This window comes from Bactrocera dorsalis, chromosome 2 (genome assembly GCF_023373825.1).
Source record: "Bactrocera dorsalis isolate Fly_Bdor chromosome 2, ASM2337382v1, whole genome shotgun sequence".
Taxonomy (NCBI): Eukaryota; Metazoa; Arthropoda; class Insecta; order Diptera; family Tephritidae; genus Bactrocera; species Bactrocera dorsalis.
This window is the reverse complement of record NC_064304.1, coordinates 26,859,502-26,878,609: the sequence shown is the minus strand read 5'-3', so window position 1 is coordinate 26,878,609 and position 19,108 is coordinate 26,859,502. Positions and strand designations below refer to the sequence as shown.

Genomic DNA, 19,108 nt, shown 5'->3' with positions numbered 1-19,108 from the left:
CTTGGCAGATTATACCGTTACCTTGGACAATAATTTAAATCAAATTTCGTGAAGATATCTCGACAAACAAGAAAGTTTTTCATACAAGGAATTTTGATTGATCACTTTGTATGGCAGCTATATGCTATAGTGGTCCGATCTGTACAATTTCCTCGGAGACTCTACCATGGCCTTGGACAATAATCCACATCGAATTTCGTGAAGATATCCCGTCATATGAAAAAGTTTTTCATTGGTTTTTGATGGTTCAATTTGTATGAAAGCTATCATATCTATCGACATCGAGTATATCCTATAACAAACTTCTTATTCAGGGTATAAGAAACAATTTGGAAAATAACGGATACCCTAATATAAATACATATATGTAAATGTTAAATTAATTTCATATGAATATGATTGCAATGGATATGACGTGTAAATGGACCATTTGGGTGAATCGACAGCCGCGCAGCTGTCTGCCAGTCAATGTTGAAATGAAAACGCGCACAAACTGAAAATGCCGCTGTGAAAATGAGGAAAATAAACGCGTTCATAAATTTTCCTCAAAATTATGATAGCGATGCGTGAATAAGGAAAAGCTGTGCGTGTACAATTGCCCGACTGTTTTTGGCGGCTGTTGACGTGCGGCGGGCCGCAGCTTCCTTTACATACGCTCAACTTGAGCTGCTGGCAAATGCGGCTAGCGGAAATCGAAAACTAAATTTAGCCGCAAGGAAATGGCGTGCCACCGCGCATGTGGCAAGCTCGCAAGCGAACCAAAAGAGTTGGGTTGGCAAATACGCTGGTACAACTGCAGCACATTGTTGCTGTGCGACCCAAATAAAACGCGAAAATTCGTGTGAAAAACGTACGTCAGCACCACTCGGCGACTCATTGCGGCTGCATTTGCCGCATGCAACAACGGCAGCGGCAACAAACAGCATCGATTTCATTAGTGCGCTCATAATCATTTATAGCGTAGCATATGTTGCAGCAACAAGCTGTCAGCAACAGCTGCACTCGGCGACATTACCAGCAAGCGAATGTCGCATTCACAGTTATCCAGTTGCAGGTTTGTAAGTATGTATATACATAAATATGTGTATTTCGGCACGCAAGCATTGCGATTGCCGCTTGTATGGATTTTCTTTGGGATTACTCGTCGCAGAGTTGGTATTGTGTTGCCGAAACAGGTGCTTTCAGCAAGCAAACAAAGGCTCAGTCATAAAGAACGCGTAGCCTTGTCGCAACAGCGTAATATTGCGTATACATATGTATGTGTGTGTGTGTGTTAACAAACATGCGCAACAACATGTCGCCAGTGTTTAGTCGCCGACATCAAGGTCGTCATAAAATACGCAACAACACGGCAAGTTAAACATGTGCTAGGTGAGCCCGACACTCTGTTGCAACTGAGTCGACGCAACAGTCGCGTAGCGCGTGCAACATAACTAAAATAATACCGTAGAGTTGTTTTTTTTATATTTGTACAGTAGACGTGGTATTTTTTGCGGTTTCCCGCTCTCTTTTTGCAACGTTCTTTTCCATAAGAACCGGTTCGAGGACAATGCTGCTCATGATGTTTATATTTCGAGCTGCAAAATGGCAAGGTAAGACTGTTGTAGGAATTCTTAGCCAAAACCAAAGACTGCTGAAGCATGCGGAATACATAGGAGATAGATAATATTTTGAAGGTCTGATTTTCGAAACTATCTCTTATTTATAGTCAGGAATCTATTCTGAATAGTATCGCCTGAATAAGACTAGAAGCTTCTTGAATCTCAGTCTTTAGGTCTTTAGTCTAATTGTAGAGAGTACATCAAAGTCAGCTGACTGAAAACAAAGGCAAAAGTTTCAACAAAACGAACAGTCCAGATTGAATGAGGTCTACGTGACCCAAGGACTGTAAACTCCGCAGCATTACTCCAAATTTCTTTAGGATTGTTTTCTGCTGCTATAACAAGAGTTCAGAGTACCTCTTACGCTTCACTATAGGCTAAAAGGATATCGCACTTTCAGAACTTCTGGATGTTAACCAAACTGACTGGAGGTCCTAGGTCTAACGCTAGAGCTCAAGAGGACAACCGACTAGCATTCAATCGGATAAAATTGAGGTAAAGGTGTCTTCCCGAGCAAACTCAACGGATTTGCAGCTAACCGGGCAGCCATACTAACCCAATTCTAATGTGGAAGAAGCTTGCTAACGAGATTAACACTTCTTGACTAGTCCGAAGTGCACATTCAGCGAACCCAAAGCCCGCATGTGCTAATGGGTGATACAATTATCGATACTTTTTTCAATATTCTTTTGTGGACAGATCACTCGTTATTCGTGTCAAACTGTCATGTTAGTTTTGTTCAGTATTGTTTGGGATTTCATCATGGACTTATGTACGCCTGAACAACGTTTACAAATCGTTCAACTTTATAACGAAAATCAACGTTCTGTAAGGAATGTGTCTCACGCGCTTCGCTCAACTTATGGTCAACATAATCGGCCGACTGAGCATACTATTCGCAACACCATCACCCATCTTCGAAAGCTTTCCATCACCCATCTTGAGACCCAGCATTCATTATTGGTAAATACTCAACCGAATTGACCACTCCCAGCAAGTAGTGAAGAAAATACAGCAGCCGTAGCTGAAAGTGTACACGACGACCGTAGAAAATCGATTCGGCGCCGTTCGAGGATCTTAAATTGAAACAAATGTACAAAAACTGAAGCTGCTTGACCTTCAATAGGGACGTCGCTTCGCTCTACAGGTTCTTGAAATCTTCCAAGAAGATCCCACGTTTTCGTGCGACATTTTTTCAGCGATAAGACCCATTTCTGACTCAAAGGGTATGTAAAGAAGCAAATTTACCGCATTTGGGGCCAAGAGCAAACCGGAGAGATTCAAGAGCTGTCATTTAATTTAGAAAGAACAACGGTTTTGGGTGGTTTGTAGGCCGGTGGAATCATAGATCCATATTTCTGTCGGTGAGAACGTAACTGACAACGGCGACCGTTATCGAGCTATGATAACCGATTATTTGTTGCTTGAAATTGGAGCTCGTGATCTCGACGACATTTGGTTTCAACAAGGCGCACCCACTTCTCACACATCGCACCCAACAAAGGATTTATTGAAAAAAAAAAACACTTTGGTGAGCCTCATGCATGTCATTCGCCAGTTGCCAGTCGAAATGCTCGAACGGATTATCGAAAAGTGAACTCAACGGATGAACCATCTGAGACGTAGCCCCGGCCAACATTTGAAAGAGATAATTTTTAAAAAATAAATGCCAAAGAATTTTCTTTCAACTGATAATAAACATTCTTTATTAAATTTGAGGTATCTGTGTTTTTTCTTTAAAATAGTAAGGAACCTCGAAATTGATCACCCTTTATAATATAAATTATATTAGAAATCTTACCAGCTCTCAAATGATAGTTTTATGCTTGCGAAATTGCTTACCTGGAAAGAGAAGAAATAAAAAAGTGCAATTAGAAAATGTATAAATAATTTGAAAATAAAAATATATTAAATTATATAAAAATAATTTTCCACAGTTTCAAAATTTACCAGTCCAAGGCATAGCCTACTTAGTTCACTCACCGAATCAAAAAAAAAAAAAATGCAACACTTAAACAAAACGATGTCGCTACAAACTGGCTACGCCGAAGTTCACAATTGCTGTCCCTTGCTTAGATTTAATCTCAAAGCTTGGCGATCAAATTACATGATTGGTTAGGCAATGCAAATAAAGCGAAAAGACGTCTAACAGCGCCGGGGCAATGCAACTAAATAAATAAAATATATGTAAGTTTGTTGTGCTGCCGCAATTGTGGTAACTTTGTGTGCTCAAAAAAATGGCGATGCACAACTGAGATGCCCAGGAAGGTCACCTTAATGCGCAGTGATAGATCGTTTCGCTGATCAGCGGCCACAACCGCTACGTTAAGCAGATGCTTTGCTTTTCCTAACCAACATATTGCACAAGCTGCGACTTAAGCCAACGAAAAAACTACAAAGTCGAAAAAAAAACGAAATGAAATAAAAGCGAAAAACCCAATGCAAACACTTATGGCATTTTGTCTACATTTAAGCCAAACAAATTGCAATAAATGGCTAAAACATTCGAGCAAGCTGCAGGCATGCGAAAACTTTGCACTGAGGTCACTAGCAAATAGTCAACAGCGCATACTTTACAACACCAATGTGTTGCGCATGCGCAGCCAAGTGGTTAATCATCTAACTATGCGGCTTCATCTATGTGATCTGGCCAAGCAAACCCTGCACACGACGAGCAAACGATCGATCATTTGCATCGTTTATTGTCTGCAGTTCGGCGGATAATAAGTCATTACGATTTCCCCCCAACACACGAAAAAAAAAGAAAAGTTGTTGAAGTAAAAAGTTATGCAATTTTTTTTTTTTGTTCACTGTCGCCGCAATAGTGTCAGTCAACTTGTCAATGCATCGCTATAATCGTTGAAATTTTGACAAACGATCAGCAAGTTATTGAGATGCTTAAACTCGACGCCATGAAATGCGATACGAGGCACTGACATTGGGGTTATACGCAAAGCGGCAGTCAGCTATGAAGCGTTGAAGTAAAAAAAAGTGCAACGACGGAGCTCATGTGACTTGCAGTATGAATGCACTGCATACATAGATTTGTAAAAAAAACACTCGTTTACTTGCAGCTTTAAAAGCAAATATTTCGCAGCGTCCGGCTAGCGCTGCTTTTACGGGATTGTCAAATGCGTGTCATCCGACTTGTCTTTATATTTGACAGTTAAGTCAGGTTGTCAGGTGTTAGTGAAAAAACTGAACGTGACAATGCCACGTTGAGCTGGCGATGACTGTCTACTTGTTGACAAAGTGGATGTGAAAATAATATAGTCAGAGACATATCGATATTTTTTATCGATAGCAATTATATGATATTTCGATTTTTATCAATGATTTTTAAATATATATTGAACTATTTTGAAGAAGTTGGAATAATTTCGTTTAATAGTGGGTATAAGATCACTAATAGGAAAGCTAAAAAGGCAGTGCTCAGAGGATAAAATATCGCAAAATGCACCGTTACTTAAGCTATCTTCTGAAACAAATGAGATCTAGGATTCAAACTCCCTAGAACTGACAAATATGACAGAATTCAGAATATTATCGATAAACAGTCGATCGATTGACAGTCATATATATGTGAATTATAAAATATAATCGATAATACAACCAGCAATAAATCGATAAATATCGATATTATCGAGACTTTGATCGATAAATATCGAAAAAACGCAGTTGCTATCAGTAAGCGTCGTACAAAGTATTTAATCACTGGAAATATATCGATAAACATTTATTTGATCGGATTTAGTTCAAATATGCGCCGTTTCGTTCGTTAATCTGTTTCCATCTAGACGTCAACTTCAGAATACCCTCCACGTAGAAGTCGCCCTCCTTATTTGCGAAGAATTGGGACAGGCACTTTTCACAAGCCTCTTTTGAGTTCAACTTTACACCAACAAGGGCGTTCGCCATGGACAGGAACTGGTGGTAATCACTTAGAGCTATATCCGGGCTATATGCTGGATGCGATAAAACCTCCCATCAGAGCTTCCGTAGCGTCTGTGTGGTCTGGCGTTGTCCTGGGGGAACACTACTCCCTACCTGTGGGCTAATTCTGGACGTTTCTGGTCGATTTCCTGTTACAAGCGGTCCAGTTGTTCGCAAGAAATGGTAAAATTAAGCGTCTGGCGTCTGGTATGGGAGCAGCTCATAGTGGATGATTCCATTCCAATCCCACCAAACACACAGCAAAACCTTCCTGGCCGTCAATCTCGGCTTGGCCACTGTTTGGGACAATTCACCGGCCTTCAACCACGACCGTTTTCGCTTGGTATTGTCGTATGAGATCCATTTTTCGTCGCCAGTCACCATCCGCTTCAAAAATGGGTCGAGTTCGTTCCGTTTCAGCAGCATTTCGCAAGCGTTGATTCGGTCCAAAAGGTTTTTTTGCGTCAAATCATGCGGCACCCAAACATCAAGCTTTTTTGTGTATCCAGCCTTCTGCAGATGGTTTAAAATGGTTTGCTGACTAACTCCCATTTTCTAGGGGATGTCACGAGATGCCACATGCCGGTCTAACTCGATGTTTTACATGATTTGATCGGTATTCGTCGTCACAGGTCTTCCGCTGGCCGGCTTATCCATGGTGTCGTTTTCACCTACTCTGAATCGTCAAACCCATTCCTCCGCAGTTCGAAGTGATAGAGTACACTCCCCCAAACCACCATTAATCTCACGGAACGTTTCTTTAACGGATTTGCCTTTAACGAAGGAAAACTTTTATAAGGCGCGAATTTCGGCGTTAGTCAACTCCATGTTTACACGTCTATAACTGTTGGACGCAATATCCAAACTAATCATGCACAGCGTCGTTTTGTAGGTTATGTCAAGGCTTTTCAAACGATGTGTAGTATTGCCAGATACGAGCTCTGTAACGTTTAATACATAGTCGAGAAATTCAAAAAACAAAATTGCGGAAGGGGGATATTTGACAACCTAATATATGTACATAGGAACGTGTGCGAAATTTCAGATAGATCTAAAAAACTGAGGAACTAGTTCGCAAATATGTTTGGTTCGGCGAGAATGTTATTTTATATACTTATATACATATATTTAATACGGTCTCCGATTTTTTCTTAAATCTAGTTGCAAATGGTATATCCGCAGTTCTCGCATATATTTTTTAACTGAATCCCTCGCATTCTCCTTTTCAAACACAAAATCTCTTCAATGTAGCAATAATTAGTGAATACGCGTATTTTTATGTTCAGAAAATATTACAAAACCATTTACCAAGCACAAATAATTATTACAATGAAACGCTGGCAGCAAGTGTGACTAGCACTTTTGGCAATGGACAAGGGTCTAGTGGGGACTAACGAATTGGCTGGCGTCCAAAAAGTGGCACTGCGGTGCACCGTTGTCATATATTTACAAACAAATGCGTTTCGTACGAAATTCATTTGGACGCGGCATGTCCAACAGAAATAGACAAGCTGCCAACTTGACGGTATTTCGACATTTCGCACGTCGCGCACGAAGCAACTGAACATCGCTGGCGAGAACAGCAACAAAAAATGAAAGAAAAAAAATTAATTAAAAGAAAATGTGTGAAAAGCAGACGTGTGGTTCAAGCCGTCGGTTACACGCATATTCTTGACCAATGAGTTTTACCTAACCGAAAAGCATAATGGAGCACACACAGCCATCCACACACAAGTAATAGCAGCGAGTGGCGCGGCAAAGTTTGCTCAGCCGAACGGAGAAAGTTGGCATGAAAGCGTCAATTGGCAGCCGTGCTAAGTAAATAGTCTGATAGCTATGATTTCTAACGCACAGAGTAGCTTTGTGCGCTGCTGTTGCCCGCTACTCGCTACTCGCTGCGAGGCTGAGAATATGTTTGCGGCGATTGGCGTTTGCTCGCTTGTTTCCGTAATTTTTTTTATTTTAACGCTTAGCGGTAACTTCGCGCTGATTGTAACTCAATTTTATTTTATTTATTTTTCGGTTTCTTCGAATCGCTCATTTTGCTTTTTTTGTCCTCTCTTTACTTGCTTTTATTGCCAATATTTTCCGCACTAAAATGCTACTCAAAAAGCAGATAACAATCGTGTTTGGAGCAAAAACGGCTGGAGCCGCGGCAGAACTGTTGCAAATTCAGCCGAGTCGCTTGTGGTGGTTTGTGGTATCATCTTATGCCAGCATTTGCTAGGTAACAGCAGCAACAACAACAACACTTTATGCGCTTTTCAGTTAAATAAAAGCATGTATTTTTTAGCTGTGTGTTGCCATCACACAACAAAGTTGCTAATATTTTGGCTATTTGGCATTAATCGCCTTTTTCTGAAGTTTCTTTACTATTTCGCCAAATGTTGGGAAGACTCATCGTGGCACCAAAAAAAATAGCTGAGTTTTTGTTAGTTAGCCGTTTGTTGGATTTTAATTGCTCGCAGTTACTTACGTAATGTACCGTTAACATAGCAATTTACATCTTCGCAAGCAAACAGATAATTTGAACAAAAATGGAAAGGAAGATGCACAAAACGGGGAACAGTAGTTAATAGTGGAAACAAAAAATAATAGAAACTACCGAAATCAAATTAAAAAACAAAAACACCAGAAAAAATGTTAACTCCGTTTACACCGAAGCTAGAATACCCTTCACGAATGAAATTCGATATAAAAATTCGATTTTAATTGTTCAGTTTCAGAGTGGTTCGACTTGGAAAACTTAATCGGGTATTTTAGCGTTATTTTGGACAATAATTCGTGCAGATATCTTGTCAAATAAACAGGTTTTACATGCAAAGGCTCAATTTTGATCGTTCAGTTTGTATTGTAGCTGCTGTACTGTAGTGGTCCGATAACAGAAGACTGAGCAAATCCAAAGTGAAAACGATGATGCTCATTGTCTTTTTTGACATCAAAGGCGTCGTCCACTATGAATTTGTTCCGCCTGGCCAAACCGTCAACGCCAAGTTTTACGTGAAAGTCCTCAAGAGACTCACACGAAGGATCAATCGGGTCCGACAAGACATCGCAGCCGATTGGAAGTTGCACCATGACAACGCTCCGGCTCACATCGCTTTTCTTGTGAACAGCTTCCTAACCAAGGCCGGCATCCCAACGCTTCCGCAGACACCCTACAGCCCAGATGGGGCCCCCCGCTTTTTCTATGTTCCTTGCTTGAAAAGGCCGTTGAAAGGCAAGCATTTTGAGACAACAGTGGAATACAAGCAGCATGCTCCTCGGTTCTCAAGGCAATTTCGGAGAATGCTTTCCGTGAACCCTTCAAAACTTCGAAAACGCGCTGGCAGCTCTGCATCGACACAGAAGGAGCCTATTTTGAAAGTTTTTAAAGAATTGTAATGATTGGTTCATTATTTTTTTTTTAAATCGACTCAGTCCTAGTACTTTCCGGACAAAACCTGTAAATCCAATGCTGAGGCACAAAAGAACTGCGATGCAGCGACTTGTTCCCAATTTGAGGAAGTTGAAGCAAGAGCGCCCTTTTTAGCCAGCTCATTGGCTTTGATGGTAGTCGCCGCTTTTCACAACAACTAGACTTTTTATTCTAGATCGGTGTCTTGATCAATTCTGACTAGCAAACCAGCATTTAGTTGACCAAAATTATTCGAAAATTACGACCTCCTCAAACCCATCTCAAAATACGAAGTATTTTTCAATAAGGCTATACAAGCCCTCTTCTTTTGAAAATTGAGATGTGAGTTTTTGACTTAGCTAAACAATGAATTAATGGATTAAATCATGCATGACTGTTGGCAAAAGTTCCATGGTCGTCATCAAAAGGGGGGCTTTCTCTTAAGAGGCTGTTATTTCATTTTCATTGTGGGTGTTTTTTATGTAGCAGATCCCAAACCCAGCGCTCAACCCTGGGGGATGCATGGTTCGCCTTCTCACTTTAGCTCGCCTACAAACGGATGTTCTTTGGCTACCTAGAGAATACTTGGTCTAAGACCGGAAGTCGTGTGCTGCTTGAGCCATATGTAAAAAAATCATTTTTGGCCACTCCCAAGTGAATTACAATCAGAGAACTTCCGTCACTTGCGTGAAATTCTACACATGATTTATCGTCCTTAAAAAGCGCTGGCTCGAAACCGGTTTTAGACTCATAGTCCCTTAGGCAAAGTTGTTTAGAATGATCCAAAGAACACTTCCCGCATTTTTGTTCTCTTTTCTGTAAATCAGCCGTCTTTAGTACAGATAATCGGTTCGCTGAGAAAATCAATATCACCTACTTTTCTTTATATAATTTTGTAAAAGTGCGGAAGATTACTAAGTGGCAACAAAAGAATTCCTCGAACATAATAGAAAATCATTTATGCCACAAGCTTGCATAAACTATACTTATATAATATTTCGTTTTTCAGGAAGTAATTGTTATTCGTTATAGAAAATACAACCATTTCGGCGCGGACCATAGAAACTTCGAATTCAACCTTGTCTATCTATTGAAGACCAAAAAGTTTGCGAATTTTTGTTTTATTTTTTGTACTTTTTCGCAAATACCTTAACGCCCCATCGGCTACTTAATATGCATAACAATTTTTTGCACACTTATGTACTATTCAAGGAAAACATTTGCTAACAGTTGAAATGTTTGAAAAATACAACAACTACAACAACAAATTGCATAGTACTAAAAGGCGTGTAATAAAAATACTTTTACACAAAATAGGCAGCAAACGGCAAAGACAAAAATCTAAAAAATCTAAAGCAACAACAAAAAGTGGGAAAATACGAAGCAAATAGCAGCGAGTGAGTACGAAAATAAATCAAGTGGCAAAAATTTTAGTTCGGTAGGCAAATGAATGACTGGGCAGGCGCAATGGACGGGCACGCGCAACCGACGGCGACTGCGACGGCAGCAGCGAGTGCATTTGGAGTTGGACTGCGCAAACAAAAACCAAAAACATATTGGGGGAAAAGTGAGTAAAAAAAAATAAAAAATATATAAAACAATAACCAAACTTACAACGGTAAGTGGTAGTGACTACAACGAGTGCATTTGCAATGGTTGTCTGTTGCTCGGGCGCTACACATTAGCTTGTTACTAGTCGCCGGCAGCGTTCAGACAAAATCGCGCGCTGGTAGCATTTTAATAGCGCATAAGTTACGACAGCATTATGAGCAACACTTTAAGCCAATTTTCAACGCTCCGCTGTTTTTGCTCTTATTACTACGATATTTTCTTTGTTTTCTATTTTGCTTTGTCTTGTATTACGTAGTTTTTAATAGTTGCTATAATATTTTAATATTTTTATGGGACTGCAATTTTTTGTCTTCCTATTTTTTTGTTTTTGTTTTGCTTTTTTTTGCAATTTTCCTCACAATGCCTTCGCCTGCTGCCCACTATTACGAAAATGACGGCATTATTTGGCGAACGAATTTCATGCAATTTTTGTGTGCAAGGCAGGTTTGTACCGTTAGCAGTCGAAAGAGCGGTACGAAAGACGTAATGCGACAGTGGCAAGGCAGACGATATTGCATAAAAAAAATATTGCAAAAAAAATTGTTGGCGCGCTGCGAACTCGCTTCAGGCTGCCACCATTAGCCACACAGTTAACTAATGCAATTTCGGTGCTTTGAAAATTATTAGCTATAAAAACATAATGCAACATAAGAAAGCAAGAAAAAAGTGGTTACACAAAGAAAAATAAGAAAAAAGAAAGTTTAAGAAATTACAACCAACAAAATTACAAGGAAGCTAAAATACCCTACACAGATGCTTTTTTTATAGCATAAAGGGATCATTAGTTTGATTTTGATCAGCCAATTTGTATGGCAGCTATATTCTATTGTGGTTCGATCTGAATCATATTCAGGGAGGTTATAGCTTTGCATTGGCCAATAATACAAGCCAAATTGCGTGAGGAAATCTTGCCAAATAAAAAAGTTTTTCTTAAAACGTTCTGATTTTGAAAGGTCAGTTTGTATGGCAGCTATATGCTATGAAGGTTCGATCTGAATAATTTCTTCGGGGCTTATAGTGTTGCTTCTGATATGAAACTATGCCAAATTGCGTGAGGAAATCTTGCCAAATAAAAAAGTTTTTCTTAAAACGTTCTGATTTTGAAAGGTCAGTTTGTATGGCAGCTATATGCTATAAAGGTTCGATCTGAATAATTTCTTCGGGAATTATAGTGTTGCTTCTGATATTAAACTATGCCAAATTACATGACGATATCTTGTAAAATAAAAAAGTTTTCCTTACAACGATTTGATTTTGAAAGGTCAGTTTGTATGGCAGCTATATGCTATAAAGGTTCGATCTGAATAATTTCTTCGGGGATTATAACGTTGCTTTTGATATGAAACTATACCAAATTACATGACGATATCTTGTCAATTCAAAAAGTTTCCCGTAGAAGAACTTGATTTTGATCGACCGATTGATTTATATGACAGCTATATCCTAAAGTGATCCGATTTCGACCGTTCCGATATATGGGCAGCTTCTTGGGAAGAAAAGAACGCCTGCAAAATTTCAGCTCGATATCTTTAAAACTAAAGTACCACTTCAGGACTAAGATAGGCGAGCATGGTAACATTGATTTAGCCCGTCCCCGATGTTATCTTTTGAGTAATACAAACTTCATGGCAAACTTAGTATACCATGTGCAAGGTATAAACAAAATTCAAAAAATTAATACAAAAAGAAGTAGTAAAATAGTGGCGAAAAAAGTGGTGCATATCAAAACAGTCGTAATGCGAGAAAAGTCAAGCAAAATATGTCTCAAATGTTTTATGCGCTTGCAACATATGCAACACGCACGCACATACACACGATCACTATAGTAATCACCATCATTGTTTAGCAGACGCAGATTTACGCCATTTATCAGCTGCCAGTAGTGGGCCAACAACCGATCCTCGAGTCAGAGAGACAGACAGGCAAGCAGCGAGTTAGGCTGCCAATGGCCCGCGGTAATTTAATTGAGCAGTTACAATGAGTTTGCTGTTATCGCTGATTAGTGACAAGAAAAATGTGCGCTTACAATTACAACAATAATAACAACAGTATCAACAGCAACAACAGAATGTTGCCAACTATTACAACTACACAATCAGCGGCGGCGGCGCCACTCAACAACTCAATAAAATTATAATGAATAGCATTTGAGGTTGTAATTTTTCTGCGCAAAGAAATTTCATAAATTTATTACAAGCCATTCGGATTGAAAGATACCGAGAAAATATGTGCTGCGATATTTGATTAATGGCTGCAAAGCTGCACTGCAATTATTTGTGCGCGTATTGGTGTGAGTGTTGCACTTATCGGCGTTTACAAGGTGATTAAACTACTGTGGTGGGAGCAAAGGTTGCTAAAAACCACGATTTTTCCAAAATATATGAAAATGTACATAATTTGGATGTCAAGCAACCGGATACTGGAACGTAATAAATGCTTATGAGTTCGAAATTGTGGGTGGACATAAAGTGATTCAGTTCAAAACTTTCGGTTATAGTAATTTGGCAATTAAGCCAAGCCTTTACTTCATAGTAATTTTGTATTATTTTTTTTTGGTTTTAATCAACGGACCTTTCGCTCAGCTTCCGGAGGTGGCATACACTTAAAAAGTTTATAAATCATGTATGTAAGGCCAACTGTTCAACTAACGTATACGAGTACGTACTTCAAACTCTTAAATGAATTGTTGCTGTGGTCCGTAATCTGGTCCTCGGTTCCTTTTAATATATAGGGTAGCGCATTTCTGTCCTTTAAACCGTTTCTTTGATTGAAAGATAGAAAAATGTTGGTACATCTTAAGGTAGCTTGGAAAAGTAAAGTTCTAAAGACGCACCTAGGTATTTAGGAGTCCCATTGTGAAACCACCGGGACAAAAATGCACTCATTCTATTATGTCCTCTCTGAACCACCCTATGCTCTAAAAATTAATCAATAGAAACAATTTTATTTGTGCAACCTCCCGAACAGTAACCGGAACGGATCCGTATTTATATCCGGCCAAGAATTATCAACCCAGCAGTATACCTCAGAATTGCTTCAGGAATTTTTTAAGCCGCTACAATAACAACAACATTCTCCTATAGAAATTGAAAGCTGCAACAATAGTACTAGGCTTTCTTTAATTGCTGTGATCTCCGCTTTGAAGACGCTGCAGTGCTGTGGTAGACGGAAGTCGATTTTGGTATCTTATTTTACGGAGAAGATACCTCCTCCCACTCGATTATCTGTTTTGGACTCATTCGTATAGAAACTTATCCCTGTCCACCTTACCCTCCACCTTCTGCTTACGCAGCATGGATCTTTGAAGGCATTTTTGCATCAGAGGCATCTACCTGATAGGTCGGAGTGTTCGTGCGGGGCGTGGGTCGAGGGTTAGGTACATGTTATTGCAGAATGTCCGATGTATTCGGACATTAGAGATCTAGGTGGTATGGGAATTGGCTGGACTGATGGACGTTTAGATTTTAGCGGCGTGATCTCCACTAGTTGGAATGCGAAACAGTTAAGGTCGTTTGCGCATGAATTGCTAAGGCAGTGAAGAAGTTTTAATGCGTATTATTGTTAGCTACTTCTGTGAATGGTGGGCAAGTAATATGCGTATGGGGTCTCCAGCCCAGACCAGAACGGAAGCTCAACTGGTAGTAGTTTCAGCTACGAGGTCTGACCGGCGACTAAATTCCGGTACCACTGGGAGCAGGGCCCCTTGAAGATCGCTCCAAGTTACTCATGCGGACTGGCCTTTCGTGGAGTATCGTGGTAGTTCTGGTTAAAACCCGAATGCTGGAAAGACTGATACTTTCTCAGTTGTATACGGAGTTCCATTCCAACCGGGTGCCGGACCCGAAGTACGGCAGAGGTTTTAGATGAATCTCGAAAAATTCGTTTTGAAAACCACTAAGCCACGAGCATTCTTGAACTGATTTGTTCAAGAACTTTCAATTTGGAGGATTTCCTATGGTTTTTAGATAACATGAGACATCTAATACAAAACAACAATGACAGAAAGTATACTAGTATTGTACCTAAAGATTTCTACGAAGGGTTATAACTGGTTTTTGATGGATAAATAAATTTATCGTATTACATTAATTTTTTCGATCAGTAAAGCGTAGAATCGACTTTCATATCACGTTCAGCATCTTCTTTTCATCAATTAGACGTAAACAGAAACCTGAAATCACCTGCGCCAATACATGCAAAAGGCAAGGAAGTCTTGCTCACTACGAGCAAATCAATCAAGGTCCCTGTAGCAAATGAAGGCGTTCTCTTTGATATTTTGGTGCACACGATCAACCTCCAGCTTTGTCACCACAATTCTATATCTATTAATGACCTTCAAACCTGTTTGAATAGACTAGAATGTCGTCTTCCTAACAAGACGGTAGCATTTGGATTGCTACAATTAGGTGCACGTCAAGTTTCGCCTGATAACGAGACCAACTTCCACCTCGTTAAATTAATGGATAATCTTAGAATAAGTTACTTCAACTTAAGAAATATCAAAAGCCCCAGGCCTAGTCAATGGTTCGAAATTATTAAACGTGAAACACGACAAAGAAACCACTAGATTGTTTTACAGCAATTACAACTTCACAAAGCGTTCGAAAAGCGGGTAGCACATGTGCCTCTAATAAGCTATTATTAATTGCAGTTGCGTGTCTAATTAAGGCGAAGGTGAGAGAACATTTTAAAAACTAATAACCAGTACTAGACTATTTTAAAACAAATATATCAAAACACCGCCTCGAACTAAAGGCGGCTACAACAAAATTATATAATAAGCAATTTAATAACAGCGCAACAGGAAATGAAGCACGCATGTGTCTATAAGAACATAGACGCCACTACACGACACGCGCTTCCGCGCCGCACCGCGCCCACCAGCACCCACACCAACGACTTAGTGCAGCTCGTGTCTTAAAAAAAAAAGTACGAAACAGGCGAAAATGAGGTCATAATTTCCGCAAATGCGCGAATAATTATACAAAACAGCAGTAGCAACGAGAAAAAAACACAAAAACAACAATAAAACAACAGTGACAATTACAGTAGAAACAATCGAGCGGAGACGAAGTGCACAAATTAAAGAATAATTTCAAGAAAATAAAAGATATGCTTTTAAGCGAAAAAAACAAAGAATCTTAACTAAAAAGGAAAACAAAAATGACGCTGCCACCAAAAAACGATCATACTCTCCATCTAACGCGCAGACAAAGCGCATGAACAGCAGACGTCACGAGCGAATTAATGGCCGCGACGTTCGAGAACAAGTTCGCAATCAGCGCAATTTGCAAAAAATCACAAAAAAAAAGTGGGAGCAAAATAGAAAATTCACACTTTATATATATTGTAGCGTGAAATTGCACAAATAAATTATAAAAAGTAAAAAGTACAGCAGCGGCATTGCGCGCATGCGCAACACTTAACGATTCTCATCCTCATTTATTTGCGAGCATTCTGATTGCGGCGCGCACAGGCAAGAGTAGCAGCGAGCATTCGCTTTACACACTTACCCCCACACCCCTACTACCTTGTCGTGTTAGCTGGCCTCGCAGTTTTACCACCGTTGTTTTTTGCTTTTGTATTGGCGTTGTTGCCACGACTTCTTCACTCGTACTGCGCATGCGAGCATTATAAACGTCAAATGGTAGCAAGCGCAATCACAACAACGAATAAAAATAACAACCAGAACTAACAATCGGCGCAATCGGCACAATTTAAGCGCATCAAGAAGCAGCGGTGAAAGGCAGCTCTCTGGTACGAGCATAACTATTTTCGTACTTGGTCGGTAGGCGAAGACGCGAGGAGACGCGGCAATATGCCAGTGAGTGTCAGTTAGTCTATTTTAGTCTCGACTGCCAATTCGCAACAACATTGGATTTCCCTTCAGTTGTAAGTCGGCTTTAGTGTGGCTGAGTGTCGGTGTGTTTGGCGAAGTGAAGGCGGGGTACGTAAGGTTAAACTGTGGGCTGATTTATAGCGCGCTATGTACTAAAGTGCGATGAAAAGTGTGTTAATTGCAATCAAGTTTTGAAAAGCAGTCAAGTTGTGTGCTCTGTTCTGCAACAATTCTCAATCGTTCATGAGAACTTTGGAAAATTTGATAAAAAGAAATTGGGATTGGCATCCGAAAATGACTGCAAGAAATAACCATACCAGAAGTACCACTTCCCATACTTTCACAAAATTTGTTATTGTATAGAGACAGTTTTTTGCATTAAAAGGTCATGAAGAAATCGAGTCATGTTCCATTAATTCTAGAACACAAATTTCATTGGTTAGAGACCAGCTTATGGAAACTCTTCATAATAGTAAGTTTAGACGAAAATCATCGATGAAAACTTGAGTTCATCACTGATCTTACTTCAGAGATCCAACTGAGTTATTTTGCATTAATGTTTGGACCTCAAAATATAAGCAACATGATGGAGATATTTGTTTAGAAAAAAGGTTTCCCAATTTTTTTTTTTTCAATGTAGTTGATTTCACAATCCTTGACCAGGTAAATATCCGTAGATGTCAGCATGTTGATATCGAAAAATGTTTCATAAATTCTACGACGCTCTGCAATGTTCTTCCATTAGTTGGAGGCCAGAGTATGCAAAGTCTTCATGATCGTAAGTTTTCACGGAAATCGTGGATGAAATTCTGGTACATTGTACTTGTCTGCCTTCAGAGCCTAAACCGAGTTATTTTCTAATAATTTTGACCCAAAAAAATAGACCATCATGATGGAGATATTTGACTAGAAAAATATTTCTAGAATAATTTTGAAAAATGCTGTCGAGTAGACAGTCCTTCACTGCTTAAAAATCCAGATCCGTACCGATTACATACCCTGAATGTCGTGGGAACGGTGAGTAACATAATGTTTATGTGATCGTAAAAAATTGGCAACAATCGTGCATACGCGACCAGAAAAGGTAGTAAAAGAAAACGTAAGAAAAAATGTTTTGATTGAATGTTTTGGCTAAGGAGGACGCCACCACCAAAATTTTACAAAACAAAAATCCAAGTCCTTTTGCAACAAAAATGCCTTCAAAAACAATCAACAAGATTTGTCTCGCTGTGTCTGCCGCCACTTACAGTATATGACCGTTACGACGAAAGCGTCTTGAATCGATTTGTAGCATGAACAAAATCGCTGAAGAGAAGGGTGTATGTAAATTGCATTATCATCAGTTCAAGGAAGATTTGGTTAAAAAAAACTTTCCTCGAACAATTTTTTTATACTCTCGCAACAAAGTTGCTAAGGAGAGTATTATAGTTTTGTTCACATAACGGTTGTTTGTAAGTCCTAAAACTAAAAGAGTCAGATATAGGGTTATATATACCAAAGTGATCAGTGTGACGAGTAGAGTTGAAATCCGGATATCTGTCTGTCCGTCCGTCCGTATGTCCATCCGTCCGTCCGTCCGTCCGTGCAAGCTGTAACTTGAGTAAAAATTGAGATATCATTATGAAACTTGGTACAGGTATTTCTTGGCTCCATAAGAAGGTTAAGTTCGAAGATGGGCAAAATCGGCCCACTGCCACGCCCACAAAATGGCGGAAACCGAAAACCTATAAAGTGTCATAACTAAGCCATAAATAAAGATATTAAAGTGAAATTTGGCACAAAGGATCGCAATAGGGAGGGGCATATTTGGACGTAATTTTTTTGGAAAAGTGGGCGTGGCCCCGCTCCCTGCTAAGTTTTTTGTATATATCTCGGAAAATACTATAGCTATGTCAACCAAACTCTTTAGAGTTGTTTCCTTCAGGCATTTCCATATACAGTTCAAAAATGGAAGAAATCGGATAATAACCACGCCCACCTCCCATACAAAGGTTATGTTGAAAATCACTAAAAGTGCGTTAACCGACTAACAAAAAACGTCAGAAACACAAAATTTTACGGAAGAAATGACAGAAGGAAGCTGCACCCAGGCTTTTTTAAAAATTGAAAATGGGCGTGGCGTCGCCCACTTATGGACCAAAAACCATATCTCAGGAACTACTAATTTAATTAACTTTGCAGCAAAATAAAAAATATGTAAATGACGGATAATGAAATCTCGATTATCACTTTATTATGCGATAAATGTATAAAATGTTCGGTGACACGAACTTAGCCTTTCCTTACTTGTTTTTTTTTTTTTTTAATTTTCGTCGGTATTGTTGTTGAGATTGACACAATGTGTAACAGGGACCTCAAATGAAGTAAGTCTGTGGAATATTTTTTTTTACTGATTTAATTTCATTTCACATCAGTTTAGCATACAATAGCGGCTTAAATGTTTAATCCAAATTCATCATACAACTTTGTGGCATTAAAACTGACGTTTATCTGCAATTTTTCACAACACTAATTTTTTTATCTTTTCTCTTTTATTGTTAGTGTTATAAATGTTGCGCCGCCGCGAATGTAGGTGTTTAGGTCGAAAGCGTTTACCCACTTTTTTGCATTTACTGCAATCGCTGTCACTGCGTCACACTTCTTTCTTTGTAAATATACAAGTACGAGTGCACATACACACACATATACACACACAAATACAAATTTATATATACTTATAGCGACTGC

General features: G+C 39.3%; 1 protein-coding gene across 6 annotated transcripts in view; it reads right to left on the bottom strand.

Annotated features, from left to right (window-relative positions):
• LOC105234238 (uncharacterized) overlaps positions 1-19,108 on the bottom strand; it is a 186,400-nt gene that overhangs the window by 115,104 nt on the left and 52,188 nt on the right. The window contains exon 2 of one of the 6 annotated variants that reach the window (XM_049449622.1): positions 3,403-3,443. The exons of the other annotated variants lie outside the window; for them this stretch is intronic. The gene's annotated coding sequence lies outside the window, so the exon portion shown is untranslated. The remainder of the gene's footprint in view (positions 1-3,402; positions 3,444-19,108) is intronic. 6 annotated transcript variants of the gene reach the window in all.